This window comes from Piliocolobus tephrosceles, chromosome 2, assembly GCF_002776525.5.
Source record: "Piliocolobus tephrosceles isolate RC106 chromosome 2, ASM277652v3, whole genome shotgun sequence".
NCBI lineage: Eukaryota > Metazoa > Chordata > Mammalia > Primates > Cercopithecidae > Piliocolobus > Piliocolobus tephrosceles.
In genome coordinates, this window is record NC_045435.1 from 182,595,898 (window position 1) to 182,616,625 (window position 20,728).

Sequence of the window (20,728 nt, forward strand, 5' to 3'; positions counted from 1 at the left end):
AGTAGATGGGATTACAGGCACCTGCCACCACGCCCAGCTAATTTTGTATTTTTAGTAGAGATGGGGTTTCTCCATGCTGGTCTCGAACCCCTACCTCAGGTGATACACCTGCCTCGGCCTCCAAAAGTGTTGGGATTAAGGGCACGAGCCACCGTGCCTGGCTGTTCAATGAGTTCTTATTCACCTTCCTGTCAGCCTCCATGTGTTCAGGTCTCCAGAACTCCCTAAACCCTGTCCTCTTGGGCCTTTCATGGAGACTTCTTGGATAGGCATGACTGAAGCATGGACAGCCATCTTGAAATCTGATTGGACAAAAAGGGAATGATCTAAACCCAGCAAGGCCTGTCTGTTCAGATTCTTCTTGGCTCTTCAGTGCAGCATTCTTACCTCCAGGTTATGAGGCAGAACTTCCTCAGGAATGGAGACTTTTATGACTCACAATTAGAGTCCTGCATCAGGCAAGTGAAAGAAGGGCGAGAGAAGGTCAAAGGGAGAGTCTGTTTACTGTGACATGGGCCATGGGAGTTATAAGTCACGAACCATGGATGAAAACGCATATATTGGCCAGGTGCTGTGGCTCACGACTGTAATCCTATAGCACTTTGGGAGGCTGAGGTGGGAGGATCACTCGAGCTCGAACAGCCTGGGTAACATAGTGAGACCTCATCTCTAAAATTAAATAAATAAGTAAATAAAGCACACACACACACACACACAAAATAGTATCACAAGTTCCTGGGAAAGCAAAATGGATGGGTGTGTGTCTAACCTTATGGTCTGCAACCTGGCCTACAGAGGAAGCTGGAAGAGTTGAAGGAGAGTATTCTGGTCTATTAATTCCTGGCTAGTAGAACTGACCAGAACAGCAGAACCGCATTGCACAGGGCATGCTCAGCCAGACAGGCAGAAATGGTTGAATTTTTGTTGCAACTTGGAGCGCCAGTGAATGATAAAGGCAATGCAGGTTGGTCTCCTCTTCATACTGCGGCTTCCGCTGGGCAGGATGAGATTGTAAAAGCCCTTCTGGGAAAATGTGCTCAAGTAAATGCTGTCAGTCAAAATGGCTGTACTCCCCTACATTATACAGCTTCGAAAAACAGGCATGAGATTGCTGTCATGTTACTAGAAGGCGGGGCTGATTCAGCTGCTGAGGACCATTGTGAGGCTGCAGCAATGCACCATGCAGCAGCCAAGGGTAACTTGAAGATGACTCCTATCCTTCTGTATTACAGAACATCCACAAACATCCGGACACTGAGGGTAACACTCCTCTACACTTAGCCTGTGATGAGGAGAGAGTGGAAGAAGCAAAACTGCTGGTGTCCCAAGGAGCGAGTATTTACATTGAGAAGAAGAAAAGACACCCCTGCAAGCGGCCAAAGGTGGCCTGGGTTTAATACTCAAGAGAATGGTGGAAGGTTAAACAGCTTGGATTTATTCTTACCTTTTTTATTTTATTTTATTTTATTTTTGAGACAGTGTCTTGCTCTGCCACCCAGGCTAGAGTGCAGTGGCACAATCTCGGCTCACTGCAACCTCCACCTCCTGGGTTCAAGCAATTCTCCTGCCTCAGCCTCCTGAGTAGCTGGGATTACAGGCATGTGCTACCATGCCCGGCTAATTTTTTGTATTTTTAGTAGAGACAGGGTTTCACCGTGTTAGTTAGGATGGTCTTGATCTCCTGACCTTGTGATCCGCCCACCTCGGCCTCCCAAAGTGCTGGGATTACAGTCATGAGCCACCGTGCCCAGCCCTATTCTTACTTTGTATGTTGTGGTGTTGTTCCCAGTGTCCTGGAAACTAATGTGCTTGTGCACAAGATATCATCTATGAACGATAAAGTTTTCTCACCTTCAAAGTCGTATAAACCTGTTGACCGTTGTTCCTGCTGAGTTACTTGTTGTAAGCTTACAGCTTGCTTTGCAGGCATCGAGTAACTGTTGAGATTGCTCTACTGCTGTCATATATTCTTGTATATTGAATTCTGGTTAATTTTGAGTAACTAATTCTGTGGCTGTTGTGAGTTTTCAGCACCCTCCCATGTACCTTATATCCCTTTTTGAAACAGAACAGCTCCAATAGAAATAAGCCAGTTGTTCTGCCAGATGTTTCTATGTGGATTCTCTAATGTGCCTCTATACAGTTAAAACATCCTAACTTGTTTTTCACGCTTACTCAAGCCTGTGCCAACATTTCTGGGGTTTTTTGTTTTTGTTTTTGTTTTTTTTTGAGATGGAGTTTCACTTTTGTTGCCCAGGCTAGAGTGCAATGGCGTGATCTCAGCTCATTGCAACCTCTGCCTCCTGGGTTCAAGCAATTCTCCTGTCTTAGCCTCCTAAGTAGCTGGGATTAAAGACACATGCCACCACGCCCGGCTAATTTTTGTATTTTAAGTAGAGATGGGGTTTCATCAAATTGGTCAGGCTGGTCTCGAACTCCTGACCTCAGGTGATCGGCCTGCCTCGGCCTCCCAAAGTGCTGGGATTACAGGCGTGAGCCACCGCGCCCGGCCATTGTTTTGTTTTTTGAGATGGAGTCTCACTCTGTCACCCAGGCAGGAGTACAGTGACGTGATCTCGGCTCACTGCAACCCTTCCTCCTGGGTTCAAACAATTCTCTTGCCTCAGCCTACTAAGTAGCTGGAATTATAGGCGCATGCCACCACGCCTGGCTAGTTTTTGTATTTTTAGTAGAGACAGTTTTTCACCACATTGGTCAGGCCGGTCTTGAACTCCTGACCTCATGATCTGCCAGCCTCTGCCTCCCAAAGTGCTGGGATTACAGATGTGAGCCACTGTGCCCGGCCACATTTCTGTTTTGTTCAGCCATGAGATTTAATTTTTTTTTGTGATAGGAGGAACATTTCTTTTTTTTTTGAGATGGAGTTTCACTCTTGTCACCCAGGCTGGAGTGCAATGGTGTGATCTCAGCTCACTGAAACCTCTGCCTCCCGGGTTCAAGTGATTCTCCTGCCTCAGCCTCCCAGGTGGCTGGGACTACAGGCATGTGCCACCATGCATGGCTAATTTTTTTTTTATTTTTAGTAGAGACGGGGTTTCACCATGTTGGCCAGACTGGTCTTGAACTCCTGACTTCAGGTGATCCACCTGCCTTGGTTTCCCAAAGTGCTGGGATTACAGGCGTGAGACACTGTGCCCAGATGAACATTTACACATTTTAGTGGACCAAATTTTAAGTTGGAGGGTGTGCTCTAAAATAATAAACAACAATAGCCCATGTACCCATGTATTTTTTTGATGAGATATTTACTCTAAAATAAAATGTATGACTTTTTTAAAAAGGAAGTTTTAAAATACCTATATCGAGTAATCTTGTATTGAAAAGAATGTTAAGCTTGTTAAAATGATATGTAACAAAAATGTATTTTGATTTGTATTTCGGAAACTAAAAAATAAAATGTTGAAAGAAAAAAAATCCCAAGCCTGATAAATTATAATGAGGTTTTTCTTCACCAATCTGTTTCCTTTAATCCTGATCTCACCAGACTGTACATATTCCTCACCCCTTCTTTTTATTTATTTTATTTTATTTATGTATTGTTTTGTTTGTTTATTTATTTTTTAAGACAGGGACTCACTCTGTCACCCAGGCTGGAGTGCAGTGGAGGATAACAAAGTAATGGTGAATACTTTGAAAATTTGAAGTACTTGACATAATAGCTTTCTTACAACGCATATTAAGTGATACTGTAACTTATAGTTTCTTTCATTTAGATCAAGGCCAAGCCCAAAATTTTAAAGGAAAATAAAATGAAAGGGCACTACCCCCGACTCTTTTCTCTCTTTAGGGAAGACGCAAAGATCTTCTAGGAGATAGTATCAGAAAGTACCAGCGACTTATACATCACTTCAAGTGTTTCAATGGGAACAGACAGGAAAGTGGCATAGTGGTGGTTCTAGGAGATATTTTTTCCCCCAAATCCTAGTAGCATAATCAAAAGTAATCTTCACCAGCAACAACTGAAAATACTTACGTGGCTACTCACAGACTTCAGCAGTCCCACTATTTAGAAATTTACATTGAAAACAAGATCTAGCTGGGTGTGGTGGCTCACACCTGTAATCCCAGCACTTTGGGAGGCCAAGGCAGGCAGATCACCTGAGGTCGGGAGTTTGAGACCAGCCCGGCTAACATGGAGAAACCCCGTCTCTACTAAAAATACAAAAAATTAGCCGGGCATGGTGGTGGATGCCTGTAATCTCAGCTACTTGGGAGGCTGAGGCAGGAGAACTGCTTGAACCTGGGAGGTGGAGGTTGCAGTGAGCTAAGATCGCGCCATTGCACTCCAGCCTGGGAGACAGAGCTAGGCCCTGTCTCAAAAAAAAAAAAAAAAAAAAAAAAAATTTGCATTTGCCTCTGCCATGATTTGCCTAATGACTACAGATTCCAGTAGGCTACAATCTGTCAGTACCAGCATATCCCAAACAGTCAGAAGGTTTCAGATGGAGCATTTATTTTGATACTTATCTGATTATTTTAATCAGCATTGAAAAAAGATAACAAATTAAACCTGTAATTTCACTGAAGCTAAGTAAATGCAAATTGTTACCTATAGTTACAATACTTTGTTAAGAAAAATTAGCCATCCCAGCACTTTGGGAGGCTGAGGTAGGAGGATTGCTTGAGGCCAGGAGTTTGAAACCAGCCTGGGTAAGAGAGTAAGACCTCATCTCTTAAAAAAAAAAAAAGGAAAGAAAAAAAAGAAAAATTAGGTAAATATGTCAAAGAGTACTCAGGTATAGCAAAAATTATGAAGCCTGAATAACTGAAGAATGACTGGATTTATACCAAAAAAATAAGGTCTGTAAACTGCTGCTTTGCTTCTGAGTTGGCTGCACCTCAGCCTTAGATGCAGGGACTACATTTAAGGGGCACCCTTACCAACCCATGATATAGGCTCAGCTTTGAATTCAGGCCAACACCATACAAAGTCTACAGATAGTATCAGCAGAAGTAACAAACAAAACAACTCATGAGGGAGTAAATAGGAGGAACTATTCTGTCACCCTGGTTCTTTAATATAGTAGGAGGCAGAGGTAGTAGTGAGTGGAGATGGTGCCACTGAACTCCAGCCTGGGTGACAGAGCAAGACCCTGTCTCAAAAAAAAAAAAAAAAAAAAAAAAACACAGGCTGAGCACGGTGGCTCACACCTGTAATCCCAGCACTTTGGGAGTCTGAGGTAGGTGGATTGCTTGAGGTCAGGAGTTTGAGACCAGCCTGGCCAACATGGTAAAACCCCATCTCTACTAAAAGTACGAAAATTAGCCAGGCATGGTGGCTTGTGCCTCCCTGCTACTTGCAGGGCTGAGGCAGGAGGATCACTTGAGCCCAGAAAGCAGAGGTTGCTGTGAGCCAAGATGGTGCCAGTGCACTCCAGCCTGTGTAACAGAGTGAGACTCTGTCTCCAAAAAAAAAAAAAAAAAAAGATCTTGAGATGGAAAGATTATCCTGGATTATTCAAATGGGCCCAGTGGAATCACAAAGTCCTTATAAGAGGGAGGCAGGACATTGGGAGGCCGAGGCAGGCGGATCGCGAGGTCAGGAGATTGAGACCAGCCTGGCTAACATGGAGAAGCCCTGTCTCTACTAAAAATACAAAAAATTAGCCGGGCGTGGTGGTGGGTGCCTGCTAGTCCTGGCTACTTAGGATGTTGAGTCAGGAGAATGGCATGAACCAGGAGGTGGAGCTTGCAGTGAGCTGAGATCGCATCACCATGCTCCAACCTGGGCGACAGAGTAAGACTCCGTCTGAAAAAAAAAAAAGAAGGAGGCAGGAAGGTCAGAGTCAAAGGTGTAACAATGATGAAAGCAGAGGTCAGAGTGATGTGGCTATGAGCCAAGAAATGTAGGCAGTCTCTAGATAATGAGAAAGGCCTGCCCTGGAGTCTCCAGAAGAAACACGTCTCTGCCTACTGCTTGAGTTTAGCTGTGAGACTCATTTCAGATTTTGGGGTTTTTTTAACTAAATATTCAGGCTTCAAGGAGACCATTTCAGATTTTTAATATCCAGAGCTGTAAGATAACTAAATTTGCGGCCAGTTGCAGTGGCTCACATCTGTAATCCCAACCCTTTGGGAGGCCGAGGAGGGTGGATCACCTGAGGTCAGGAGTTCGAGACCAACATGGTGAAACCCCATCTCTACAAAAAAAACAAAAATTAGCCGGCCGTGATGTCTGTAGCGCCTGTAATCCCAGCTATTTGGGAGGCAGAAGAATCGCTTGAACCCGGGAGGCAGAGGTTGCAGTGAGCCAAGATCATGCCACTGCACTCCGCCTAGGCGACAGCGTGAAACTCCATCTCAAATAAAAAAAAAGATACTAAATCTGTGTTGTTTTTAAGTCACTAAGTTAGCAGTTTTAGTTACAGCAGCAACAGAAAACTAATACAAGCACCAAGGCACTGGGCTTTATATTGTGAGAGATACAAAGATTAATAAAACATAATCTACCCTCTCAAGGTAGATACAATTTAGAAGAGATGAAACACATTACTAAATAAGCTAGAACATGATGAATATCATAAAAGCAGCAGAAAGAATGGCTATGGGAGTCCAAAGGAAAGAAATCACTGTTTCTAGGGTTATTCATAGTGGAGGAGGAGGTTTTTGAGCTGATCTTAAAAGGATAATGTAAATTTTCTTTTTCTTTTTGGAGACGGTCTCGCTCTGTCACCCAAGCTGGAGCGCAGTGGCGTGATCTCGGCTCACTGCAGCCTCCACCTCCTGGGTTCAAGTTATCCACCCAGATCTCAGCTCACTGCAGCTTCCACCTCCTGAGCTCAAGCTATCCACTCACCTCAGCCTCCTGAGTAGTTTGGACTACAAGTGTGAGCCACTGCACCCAGGCAGGATAAGTAATTTTTTTTTTTTTAATGGAGTCTCTGTCGCCCAGGCTGGGGCGCAGTGGCACCATCTCGGCTCACTGCAACCTCCGCCTCCCGGGTTCAAGTGATTCTCCTGCCTCAGCCTCCTGAGTAGCTGGGACTACAGGCACGTGCCACCACACCCAGCTAATTTTTTGTGTTTTTAGTAGAGACGGGGTTTCATCAAGTTGGCCAGGATGGTCTCGATCTCTTAATCTGTGATCCACCCGCCTCGGCCTCCCAAAGTGCTGGGATTATAGGCGTGAGCCACCGCGCCTGGCCAATAAGTAAATTTTAAGAGACAAACAAAAAAAGGTGGAGAAAGTGGCGCACTTTTACAAACTAAATCACAATATAAGGCATTTTTAAATAAACCTATTATTAGTCATTGATAAAGGAAATACTCCTATAATAAAAAATAATCATGCCGTAATATATCTTTTGTTCTAAGGAAGCCACAATTAGATTTGCTTGAACCTAAATAATGACAGCATTGTAATTACAGTTTTAAAAATTATAAATGTCACTGGGTCCGGTGGCTTATGCCTGTAATCCCAGCACTTTGGGAGGCGGAGGTGAGAGGATTACTTGAGGCCAAGAGTTCAAGACCAGCCTGGGTGACATAGCAAGGCCTTATCTCTATAAAAATAAAACTAAAAAAATCACCAGGCATGGTGGCACCTGCCTGCAGTCCCAGCTAGTTGGGAAGCTGCGGTGGAAGGATGGTTTGAGCCCAGGAGTTTGAGGTAGCAGTGAGCTATGATTGAGCCACTGTACTTCAGCCCGGTAATGGAGGCTGACTCTGTCTAAAAATACATATATATATATATATGGTTGTAATATATGCTCATGGTACTAAACAAATATAAACAGAACAGTAGTGTGTCAAACAAAAGGTAAGTTTTCTGGCCGGGTGCAGTGGCTCATGTCTGTAATCTCAGCACTTTGGGAGACCAAGTGGGGGTGGATCACCTGAGGTCAGGAGTTCAAGACCAGCTTGGCCAACATGATGAAACTCCATCTCTACTAAAAATACAAAAATTAGCCAGGCATGGTGGTGCACGCCTGTAATCCCAGCTACTCAGGAGGGTGAGGCAGGAGAATAGCTGGAACCTGGGAGGCAGAGGTTGCAGTGAGCCGAGAGCCTGTCAATGCACTCCAACCTGAGTGACAGAGCGAGTCTGTCTCAAAAAAAAGTAAGTTTTTCTTGTCTGTTTCCCATTTGCACTCCCTATTAGAGGAAATCACTGTTTCCTTCTAGAAACGTTTGATTGAAATAATTACGTATATGTTTCTTTGCATAAGCCTACACATGTACCCATCCATTTTTTTTTTAATATAGAGATAGGGTCTTACTATGTTGCCCAGGCTGGTCTCAAACTCCTGGGCTGAAGCAATCCTCCCACCTTGGCCTCCCAAAGTGCTGGGATTACAGACGCGAGCCACTATGCCCTGCTTACCATCTATTTTTTTAATTATTACTATTTTTGAGACAGAGTCTAGCTCTGTTGCCCAGGCTGGACTGCAGTGACACAATCTTGGCTCACTGCATCCTCCGCCTCCCAGGTTCAAGCGATTCTCCTACCTCAGCCTCCTGAGTAGCTGGGATTACAGGTGTCTACCACCATACAGGTGTCTGGCTCATTTTTGTATTTTTAGTAGAGACAGGTTTTCGCCATGTTGGCCAGGCTGGGCTTGAACTCCTGAGCTCAGGTGATCCGCATGCCTCAGCCTCCCAAAGTGCTGGGATTACAGGCATGAGCCACTGCACCTGGCCTACCCCTCCATTTTTTCACACAAACAGGATCTTGCAAAATATAAGGATCTTTGAGCATTTACAATATGTAAACATCTTTGTATATTGGTAAACAGAGATCTAGTGACTTCATTGTTACTGTGGCTTTTCACTGTCATTTTGTTACAGGAAGGGGTTCCCGATCCAGACCCCAAGTGAGGGTTCTTGGATCTCAAACAAGAAAGAATGCAGGTTGAGTTCGCAGCGCAAAGGAGAAGCAACCTCATTAAGAAAGTAAAGTAGTGAAAGTACAGCTATTCCGTAGACAGAGTATGACGTTCCCGAAAGTAAGAGGAGAAACGCGTCCACCCTAGGTACAATACTTGTATATATAGAATAAAGATCATGGGAAGATGTGCTGTGCTCAAGGGTTTGTGATAAAGGATTAATGTTCTTAATTACTTTATTTTGTAAGAATCGATATTATTATCTTTAAAGCAAAATTAGGAATGCCTTTGTTCTCAAGATATTGGAATATTAGGACACTCCCACATCTGAGTCTGTTCAGTAAACATTATCAATTTATTCCTTTAGTAAACATCTAGAGGCTAGGAATACCTTTCTGGTAAAGCAGCCCAGCAAGTTCCAGCCTCATTTTCCTAGCCCTCACTTAAGGTGGAGTCTATTTAGAACGCCTCTGGCAATTCTATTGTACCAGGATTCACCCTAGGAGGCCATTTTACATTTAATAATCATTGTCTCTCTTTATGTTTTTGGAGACATTCTCACTCTGTCACCCAGGCTGGAGTGCAGTGGCACGATCCCAGCTCACTGCAGCCTCAGACTCCTGGGTTCAAGCAATTCTCCCACCTCAGTTTCTCAAGAGGCTGGGACTATAGGCATGCACTATTACACTCAGATAATTTTTTATTCTTAAATTTTTATTTATTAACTTTTATTATTATTATTATTATTATTGAGATGGAGTCTTGCTCTGTCACACAGGCTGGAGTGCAGTGGTGTGATCTCGGCTCCCTGCAAACTCCCCCTCCTGGGTTCAAGTGACTCTCCTGCCTCAGTCTCCCGAGTGGCTGGGACTACAGATGCACATCACCATGCCCAGCTAATTTTTATATTTTTAGTAGAGACCAAGTTTCAACATGTTGGTCAGGCTGGCCTCAAACTTCTGACCTCAGGTGATCCACCTGCCTCGGCCTCCCAAAGTGTTGGGATTACAGGCGTGAGCCACCGGGCCCGGCCCATGTTGCCCTTTAATAGCCACAGTTCATCTCTCTCCTGCCCCCATTCTCTCCTTAACCCCTAACAACCACTACTGTTTTCTACTTCTATAATTTTGTCTTTTCAAAAATGTTATATCATGCAGGAGGTAGCTATTTATTTATTTATTTAGAGACGGAGTCTCACTCTATCACCCAGGCTGGAATGCAGTGGCATGATCTTGGCTCACTGCAACCTCCACCTCCTGGGTTCAAGCAATTCTCTTGCCTCAGCCTCCAGAGTAGCTGGGATTACAGTCATGTGCCACCATGCCCGGCTAATTTTTGTATTTTTAGTAGAAATGGGGTTTCCCCATGTTGGCCAGGCTGGTCTCGAACTCTTGACCTCAAGTGATCAAACTGCCTAGGCCTCCCAAAGTGCTGGGATTACAGGCATGAGGTACCGCGCCCGGCCAGGAGGTAACTTTTTAGCATTGACTTAAAATTCAGCATAATTTTGGAGATTCATGCAAATTGTGATATGTAATAATAAATAGACTCTTTCTTTTTATTACCGAGTAGTATTCCACAGTATGAATATATCACAGTTTAACCATTCATCCATTGAAAGACATCTGGATTGTTTTCAGTTTCTGCATATTATAAATAAAGCTGCTATGAGCATTCATATCAGAGTCTTTGTGAGAACATAAGTCTTCATTTCTCTCATCTAAATGCCCAAGAGTGAAATTGCTGGATCACATGGTATGGTGGTAGTTACCTGTTCAGCTTTTTAAGAAACTATTACTGTGGCCAGGTGCAGTGGCTCAGACCTGTAATCCCAGCAGTTTGGGAGGCCAAGGCGGGTGGATTATCTGAGGTCAGGAGTTTGAGACCAGCCTGGCCAACATGGTGAAACCCTGTCTCTACTAAAAATACAAAAATTAGCCAGGTGTGATGGCAGGTTCCTGTAATCCCAGCTACTTGGGAGGCTGAGACAGGAGAGTCACTGGAGCCTGGGAGGTGGAGGTTGCAGTGAGTCAAGACCATGAAACTGTACTCTAGCCTGGGCAACAGAGGAAGACTCCGTATAAAAAAAAAAAGAAAGAAAATAAACTATTACTGCTTTCCAGGTAGCTACACTTCATTTTACATTTCCACCAGCAGAGGACGGCACATTCAGTTTCTCTGCTTCCTTGTCAGAATTTGTTATTGTCACTTTGTTATTTTAGCCATTCTAATAGATGTATAGCAATATTTCATTATGGTTTTTATTTGCATTTCTCAAATGGCTAATAGTGTTAAACATCTTTTCGCATGCTTGTTTGCCATCTGTATATCCTCCTCAGCGAAATGTTTGTTTTCTTTTTTAAATTTTGTTTAATTTTTTAAAAATATGCAACACTTCATGAATTTGCATGTCATCTATGTGCAGGGCCCATGCTAATCTCTGTATCATTCCGATTTTTTAGTAAATGTGTGCAGAAGTCAGCACAGACTGCTTTTTAAATCTTTCGCTCATGCTGTATTAGGACTGTTTTGTTTTTGTTTTTGAGACAGAGTCTCTCTCCCTCTGTTGCCCAGGCAGGAGTGCAGTGGCTGGATCTGGGCTCATTGCAACTTCCATCTCCCGGGTTCGAGATTCTCCTGCCTCGGCTTCCCCAGTAGCTGGGATTACAGGCGTCTGCCACCACGCCCGGCTAATTTTTGTATTTTTATTAGAGACGGGATTTCACCATCCTGGCCAGGCTGGTCTCAAACTCCTAAACCTCAGGCGATCTGCTCACCTCAGCCTCCCAAAGTGCTGGGATTAGAGGCGTGAGCCACCGCGCCCGGCCAAAACTGTTGTTTTTTTTTACTGTTGAGTTTTGTGCGAGTTTTTATCTATTCTAGATACCAGTACTTTGCCAGATACGTGGTTTGCACATATTTTATCCTCTATAGCTTATCTTTTCATCCTTATTTTAACAGGGTCTTTCAAAACCCAAGGTTTTCCTGTGCACTCGGAGGAGCTCTGGCTGCCCGCTGGGCTGGTGGCGGGTGCCCCCAGCCGACGGGGGCGAGCTGGCCTGCGCAGGGTCCCGTGGGGGGTCGCGTGGCCGACGGGGCGAGCTGGCCTGCGCAGGGTCCCGTGGGGGGTCGCGCAGGCAGTGTGCCCGAAGCGCCCCCAGCGGGAGCGCAGGCTGCGGGGCGAGGAGGAAGAGGAGGAGGCGGATAAGGTGATGGCGAGAAGATGGGAAGGAACAAATTCTGACGCTGCAGGAGAAGCTGTGGGCCCGGCAGAAAGAGAAGGACCAGCTGTTTCTGCAGCTCGAGAAAGTTTCCATGAGGAAATAAAACCGAGGCGAAAGGAGCAGAGCGACCTGACTTTCTGACATCCGCTGTGGGCCGGCAGAGCCCGATGATTATTCAGGCGGGGACTGGCCTCCTACTCCGCATGCGGGCAGCAGGCAGCGCTGGAGGGCACGATCGCCCGGGCATTGTCATAAGCAGCTGACTCAGCCAAGCAGATTTTCAGACCCCACGTACTTGCGACCCGGAAGTCCGTGGGCTCAGCGACGGCTTTTGCAGGGACCCCAGAGCAGGCAGCCTGGGCGGTGCCGCTGGGACTGCTCAGCCCCCACCTCAATACGGGCCCACATAGCTAGCCTGTGGCCCTAGTCGGTAGCTCAGAGCAGTTCAGTGCTCCCTGAGGTGCATACATGTCCCAGCCATAGCCTTATGATCTGCTGGGCCACTTTCAGCACACCCAAACAGGGTTCCTCCTCTGGTGGTGCTCTGCCTTTGAAACCGCAGATAGACCACGCTAACCAGCACACAGGTTTCTCTGGTCCATCCTCCCTGACCCCCACACATCCCTAGGCTCTGCATCCAGGCCCTAGACTCCTTGCCTAATCCCAGCTCCCCATGAAGATGCCGCCAGCAGGAACGTCTGGGCTTTGCGGCTACCAACCAACCAGGCCCTCAGCGACTCATCATCCAGCACAGCCAGAACCTGTTACGCTGCAAGTGACCATGAGATAGCTTCCATCTCGCCCTGCCCACACACGCACCATGGGTGTGGGTTCCCCCTCTGAGTGTCCCAGTCCAAGGCCAATATAATCTACTTGCCACTGGGAGAAGAAGGAAAAGGAGATGGAGAAGGAGGAGGAATGAAGAAGAGAGCAAAGGGTTTTCAGGATAAGTCCAATTTATCAATTTTTCCTTTTTATTTTTTCATTTGTCTCAAGCATGTTCATAATTGGTCACCGAAGAATTTTCGTCATGGCTGCTTTACAACCTTGACCAGATAATTCCAACATTTCTATCTCAGAGTTGGCACCCATTGTCTTTTTCATTCAGTTTGAAATCTTCATGTTATGTTTTGTTTTGTTTTGTTTGTGAGACGGAGTCTCCCTCTGTCACCCAGACTGGAGTGCAATGGCACGATCTTGGCTCACTGCAACTTCCACCTCCCGGGTTCAGGCGATTCTCCCACCTCAGCCTCCTGAGTAGCTGAGATTACAGGCACCTGCCATCATGTCCGGCTAATTTTTTTGGTATTTTTGTGGAGATGGGCTTTCACCATGTTGGCTAGGCTGGTCTTGAACTCCTGACCTCAGGTGATCCTCCCACTTCGGTTTCCTGAAGTGCTGAGATTACAGGTGTGAAACACCACGCCCGGCCACAATTTTTGGCTTAAGTGATTTTCTATTGAAATCTGGAGACTTCTGTATTGTTACGTGACTCAAGATCTTTTTTGTCTCTCTGTGTTTCTTTCTTCCCTCCCTCACTCCCTCCTTCTTCTCTTCTCTTCTCTTTTCTTTGTTTTTTGAGATGGAGTCTCACTCAGTCACCCAGTCTGGAGTGCAATGGCATGATCTCAACTCACTGCAACCTCCGCCTCCCGGGTTCAAGTGATTCTCCTGCCTCAGCCTCCCAAGTAGCTGGGATTACAGGTGCGTGACATCAAGACCGGATAATTTTTGTATTTTTAGTGAAGATGGGATTTCACCATGTTGGCCACGCTGGTCTCGAACTCCTGACCTCAAGTGATCCACCCACCTCAGCCTCCCAAAGTCTTGGGATTACAGGCGTGAACTACCACCACCGTGCCCAGCCTGTTTTTTAAATCAGTAGACTAACAACTACAAGTAGGTGGGAAAATATTCTAATGGATTAACTTCATTCTAACTAGATTATCTGGCTAGGAATATATTTTTATTTTGGTAAAATAGGCATAACACATAAAAGGTACCATTTTAACCTTTTTTTTTTTGAGATGGAGTATCGCTCTGTTGTCCAGGCTGGAGTGCAGTGGTGCGATCTCGGCTCACTGCAAGCTCCGCCTGCTGGGTTCACACCATTCTCCTGCCTCAGGCTCCCGAGTAGCTGGGACTACAGGCGCCCGCCACCACACCGCGCTAATTTTTTGTATTTTTAGTAGAGACAGGGTTTCACCGTTTTAGCCAGGATGGTCTTGATCTCCTGGCCTTGTGATCTGCCCACCTCGGCCTCTCAAAGTGCTGGGATTACAGGCACGAGCCACCGCGCCTGGCCCATTTTAACCATTTTTAAGTGTAGACATCAGTAGCATTGTGCACATTCATGATATGATACAACCATGATGGGTATTCATCTGCAAACCTTTTTCCCCAAACTGGAACTCTGTACACATTAAACAGTAACTCCCCATTCCTCCTTCCCCAGTCCCTGATAACCCTCCTACTTTCTGTTTCTATGCTCATATAAATGGAATAATACACTACTTGTCCTTCTGTGTGTGGCTTATTTCAGTTAGCATAATGTCTTCAAAGGTGCATTCGTACTGTAGGATTGATTGGAATTTCATTCCTTTTTAAGGCTGAATAATATTCCACTGATGTATAAAGCACAATTTGATTTTTTGTGTTGTTTGTTTTTTGGAGACAGGATATTGTTCTGTTGCCCCCGGACTTGAGTGTAGTGGCGTAATCATGGCTCACTGCTGCCTTCACCTCCCAGGCTCAAGCAAGCCTCCTGCCTCAGCCTTCCCTGAGTAGCTGGGACCACAGGCACATGCCACCACACCTGGCTAATTATTTGATTTTTTTGTAGAGATGGGGTCTTCCTACATCGCCCAGGCTGGTCTCAAACTTCTGGGTTCAACTGATCTTCATGTCTCAGCCTCCCAGAGTGCTGAAATTACAGGTGTGAACCACCATGCCCAGCCATGTTTGTTTTATCTACTAATCCATCAATGGATGCTTGGGTTGCTGTCACCTTTTGGCTATTGTGAATAATGCTGCTATGAACACTGGTGTACAAATATCTGTTTGCATCCCTGCTCTCAATTATTTTAGGTATATACTCAGAAGTGGAATTGGTAGGTCATATGGTAATTTTGTAACTTTTGGAGTCACTGCCATATTGTTCATAGTGGCTACAACATTTTACATTTCTACCAGCAATGGACAAGGATTTTGGTTTTCCACATCCACACTAACAATTGTTATTTTCTATTTAAAAAAAAAAAAAATAGTCATTTTGGTCAGCCGAGCTGGCTCGCGCCTGTAATCCCAGCACTTTGGGAGGCCGAGGCAGGAGGATCGCTTAAGCCTAGGAGTTCACGATCAGCCTGAGCAACACATTGAGACTCACCTCCCAACCCTTCCCACCCCCTTCTCTATTTAAAATAATAATAGTCATCTTAATGGGTGTGAAGTGGTATCTCATCGCGGTTTTGATTTGCATTCCTCTAATGATTCGTGGTACTGAGCATTTTTCACATGCTCATTAGATCTCACTTCAATCTCTGGCTCTTGCTGGCTTTCTCTGATGCTGCTCTGGCACAGGAAGGACAGCACGGCCTCCCTACTGCCAGCAGGGGGTGGAAGCCCAGATTTCTCACTCACACCGGAGGGGATGATCCTTGTTACTGCTGGGTGGGGGCTGGAGTTCCTCATGTGTTCTCCACCGACACTACAATGAGGTGGTCTCATGACGACTGTGTGATAAAGTCCTGATTTCCCAGCAGGCTTTCTATGACACCACCTTAGTGGGATCTCAAGGATCACCTTTGTTCCTGCCCGGTGGGCCTAGAAGTTGAAGCTACTCCGTAGTCTCCTCTGACAATGTGGTGGTGGTAGTGGCAGGGGTCTGGGGGTGGAGATTGTCAGAGAACCTCATTACAGCCTCCTAAGGGTAGAATCATGGGCTCTTCAGTTGGCTTTTGCTGGCATGGGTGTGGGTAGGACCACAGCTGTTTCTGTGGTATTTAGCTGAAATAATGGAATTACTGTCTAAAATTTTTCTATCTTCCTAGGATGCCTCTGACCTGGGTAGAGAAAGCAGCCTTTTGCTGGGGCTTTTCTTTTCTTTTCTTTTTTTTTTGAGACGGAGTCTCGCTCTGTCGCCCAGGCTGGAGTGCAGTGGCCGGATCTCAGCTCACTTCAAGCTCCGCCTCCCGGGTTCCCGCCATTCTCCTGCCTCAGCCTCCGGAGTAGCTGGGACTACAGGCGCCCGCCACCTCGCCCGGCTAGATTTTTGTATTTTTTAGTAGAGACGGGGTTTCACCGTGTTAGCCAGGATGGTCTCGATCTCCTGACCTTGTGATCCGCCCGTCTCGGCCTCCCAAAGTGCTGGGATTACAGGCTTGAGCCACCGCGCCCGGCCTTGCTGGGGCTTTTCTTATCTGTGCCTGTTGGCTTTTCTGGGTTGCTAGCTTCTTCAGTTTCAACTCAGGATGGGTGAAGCAAGAAGAAAACCCAGGGAATTCACTATCACGTGTATCTTGAGGTTCCTACCTGTCTGCCTTCTTTTCCCCACCTCCCAGAGTCTTCTTGTGTTTGCTTTATGTGTAATGTCCAGGGTGTTTGACTAGTTGCACTTAGTAGGAGGAACAGGAGAAATTTTGTCTACTCCATCTTTCTAGAAGTAGAAGTAGACCTCATTGTTTTTAATGACTAATATACACAGCATACAATTTACTAACCCATCTCCTTTTGACAGCCATTTAGGTTGTTTATAGTTTTATTATTTCAATAATTTTTTTTACTATTAAAATAATGAAGGGCCAGGTGCGGTGGCTCATGCCTGTAATCCCAGCACTTTGGGAGGCCGAGGCAGGTGGATCACCTGAAGTCAGGAGTTTGAGACCAGCCTGGACAACATGGTGCAACCCCATCTCTACTAAAATACAAAAATTAGCTGGGTGTGGTGGTGTGCACCTGTAATCCCAGCTACTTGGGAGGATGAAACAGGAGAACCACTTGAATCTGGGTGGTGAAGGTTGCAGTGAGCCAAATCACACCATTTGCGCTGCAGCCTGGGCAACAGAGAGAGACTCTGTCTCAAAAAACAAAAACAAACAAATAAACAAAAAAAAAAAAAGGAAAAAAAATAGAGGAAAAACTTTTCACCTAAAGTATGATTTCCATTATGTTTAAAAATAGACAGACATTCTTTGGATGGTGATTGTTTTCTTTTCTGTCATTTCCAAAAAACAATATAACTATGACTTTTAATGAACTATATAGGAATATATATAGTTTATATATACATATATATATAAACTTTATCTCATATATATGATAAGGATGAAAGATGAGGCCGGGTGTGTTATGAGAATTAAAAGAGATAAATTCTTGGCCGGGCATGGTGACTCACACCTATAATTGCAGCACTTTGGGAGGCCGAGGCGCGCAGATCACCTGAGGTCGGGAGTTTGAGACCAGTCTGACCAACATGGAGAAACCCCGTCTCTACTAAAAATACAAAATTAGCTGGGCATGGTGGTGGATGCCTGTAATCACAGCTACTCAGGAGGCTGAGGCAGGAGAATCGCTTGAACCCGGGAGGCAGAGGCCGAGGTGAGCCGAGTTTGCACCACTGTACTCCAGCCTAGGCAACAAGAGCGAAACTGTCTCAGAAAACAAACAAGCATGAAAGGTGAGTTGGTTGTGTCACATGAAGAGGGCAGTATAGAGCCCCAGGTAATGGGGCATAGGAGTGGGATTCCAGATACCAGGCCTACATTTTAGGGGTGAGATTGCCAATCAAGGTCTTTCTTCCATCCCTCACAGAGGTGTAGGTTTGTCCTGAGGACAAACCTAATTCTGGAGACTTCATGTAATCTAGAAGAGACATGCAAACTGATGAAAAACAGTGATTTTTTTTTTTTCTTTGAGAGAGTCTTGCTCTGTCACCCAGGCTGGAATGCAGTGGCATGATCTTGGCAAACTGCAACCTCCACTTCCTGAGTTCAAGTTGTTTGGCCTCCCAAAATGCTGGGATTACAGGTGTGAGTCACCATGCCTGGCCAAAATATTGAATCTTTGAGGTAAAATAAAGATGTTGCCCAGGCTGGAGTGCACGATCATGCCATTGTACCCTCTGTCTCCCAGATTCAAGTGATTATCCTGCTTTCCTGCCTCAGCCTCCCGAGTAGCTGGGACCACAGGTGTGCGCCACCATGCCCAGCTAATTTCTGTATTTTTGGTACAGATGGGCTTTCACCATGTTGGCCTTGCTGGTCTCGAACTACTGATTTCAAGTGGTCCACCCACCTTGGCCTCCCAGAGGGCTGGGATTACAGGTATGAGCCACTGTTCCCAACCTTAATTTTTCAAAATAAAAAACTGGCCCCACCTCTGTTCGGATCCAGTGAATCTGGGTGAGAGGGCAGAGTCCACAAGTATCTGCATTTCAAATAGATGTTCCCATTGATTTTTATGCATACCACAGTTTCTGATCACCTGATTTGAAGTACAGCAATGTACTTTTATTTCAGTCTTCCTCTGTAAAGGTAGAAAATCTTCTGTATCTTGGCTACACAATAGTTTAATAACTTTGGATCAGCGGATTCAAACCTAGTTCTTAGCTAGTTTAAAAGTCCTTCCATGGTCCTCCTCAGTTTTCTCCATTTTTTTCAACTCTGTTAATATCTTTACCTATCTTCATACAAATTATTATTATTATTATTTTGAAGCATAATCTTCCTCTGTCGCCTAGGTTGGAGTGCAGTGGTGGGATCCCAGCTCATTGCAACCTCCGCCTCCTGAATTCAAGTGATTCTCTTGCCTGAGTACTTGGGATTACAGGTGTGCGCTGCCACAACCGGCTAATTTTTGTATATACACATTTTTTTTTTTTTCCCGAGACACAGTCTCGCTCTGTTGCCCAGGCTGGAGTGCAGTGGCACAATCTCCGCTCACTGCAACCTCCGCCTCCCGGGTTCAAGCAATTCTCCTGCCTCAGCCTCCCGAGTAGCTGGGATTACAGGCGTACGCCACCACGTCAGACTGATTTTTGTATTTTTACTAGAGAGGGAGTTTCACCGGGTTGGCCAGGCTGGCCACGAACTCCTGAGCTCAAGTGACCTGCCCGCCTTGGCCTCCCAAAGTGTGAGGATTAGGCGTGAGCCACCACACCTGGCCTAATTTTTATATTTTTAGTAGAGACCAGATTTCTCCATGTATGCCAGGCTGGTCTCGAACTCCTAATCTCGGTTGTTCGGCTCTCCTCAGCCTCCTAAAGTGCTGGGATCACAGGCGTGAGCCATCACGCCCAACCACAAATGTTTTCTAAGTTATAGTGTAAGAACACGGCAGTAAATGCCACCCTCCAAATTGCATCGGGGTCTCAGGCAAGCAGAACCTAGCCTCTAATTTCCTCAAAAACTGTGTAATAAAAAGAAGTTACGGAGATTATCCTGGGTTTGCCAAAAAGGAAAAGAAAAAAAAAAAGTGAGTAGCACCAACATCTCTATCCAGCTCCAGGCAGTTCTTTTTTCTTTTCTTCCCTCCCTCCCTCCCTTCCTTCCTTCCTTCCTTCCTCTCGGTGGAGTCTTGCTGTCACCCAGGCTGGAGTGCAGTGGCACCATCTCTGCTCACTGCAACCTCCACCTCCCGGGTTCAAGTGATTCTCATGCCTCAGCCTCCTGAGTAGCTGGGATTACAGGCGCATGCCACCGCACCTGGCTAATTTTTTAGTAGAGACGGGCTTTCACCATGTTAGCGAGGATGGTCTCAATCTGCTGACCTCGTGATCCATCTGGCTCATTGCTGGGATTACAGGCGTGAGCCGCCGCGCCTGGCCCAGTTATTTTTAAACACTGAAATTACAGATGTAAGGACAGCATGTACTATACTTTGTGCTTTATACTTTATTATTACTAAATAACATTAATAAGTAATAATTAGATCCAAAATACATACATTAACAAATGTCTACATATCAATAGATTATCCAGACACTGCTTTAAACGTGCAGCTATCGCTTAAAATCAACTGACGGGTTCAAAATAACGTAAGAATCTCAAGATGGCATACAAATGCTCCCTGAATGATGAGAATACATGGTACTTTTTATAGGAAGATGTCACTGTCAACACAAAGCATATTCTTTTTTTTTTTGAGACAGAGTCTCGCTCTGTCACCCAGGCTGGAGTGCAATCTCCACCTCCGTGTTCAAGCAATTCTCCTGCCTCAGCCTCCGGAGTAGCTGGGACTACAGACGCCCGCCACCACACCAGGCTAATTTTTGTACTTTCAGTAGAGACGGGGTTTTGCCATGTTGGCCAGGATGCTCTCGATCTCCTGACCTCGCGATCTGCCCATCTCAGCATCCGAAAATGCTGGGATTACAGGTATGAACCACCGTGCCCGGTTGAATGCATATTCTTTTAAGGTTTTGTTATTGTTTTTCCATGTAGTACTGACAGATTTGTACTAATTCTTTGCTTCTCTGGTTGCTAATTGGCTTTAGAATTGTTAGCTGACGCTCTTGAAGAGCAAAACGAAACTATCTTAGTTGGCTTAGATACGGAAATAATCTGAGATTTAGGATTATTTGCAGTATAAATGGTTTCAAACACTAAAGTTTGACAAAGCAGCATTTATAATCCACTGAGAAGGCTATCTAATTTCAGATTC

The 20,728-nt window shown here is 45.3% G+C and overlaps 1 non-coding gene and 1 pseudogene across 1 annotated transcript; one reads left to right on the forward strand and one right to left on the reverse strand.

The window, feature by feature from the left end:
* Positions 1–748: 748 nt before the first annotated feature.
* On the forward strand, positions 749–1,423 carry LOC111544262 (annotated as a pseudogene).
* A 9,803-nt stretch (positions 1,424–11,226) lies between these two features.
* LOC111544383 lies at positions 11,227–11,333 on the reverse strand. Its single transcript, XR_002732138.1, has one exon. It is a non-coding gene; the product is annotated as a U6 spliceosomal RNA (small nuclear RNA).
* Positions 11,334–20,728: the final 9,395 nt, after the last annotated feature.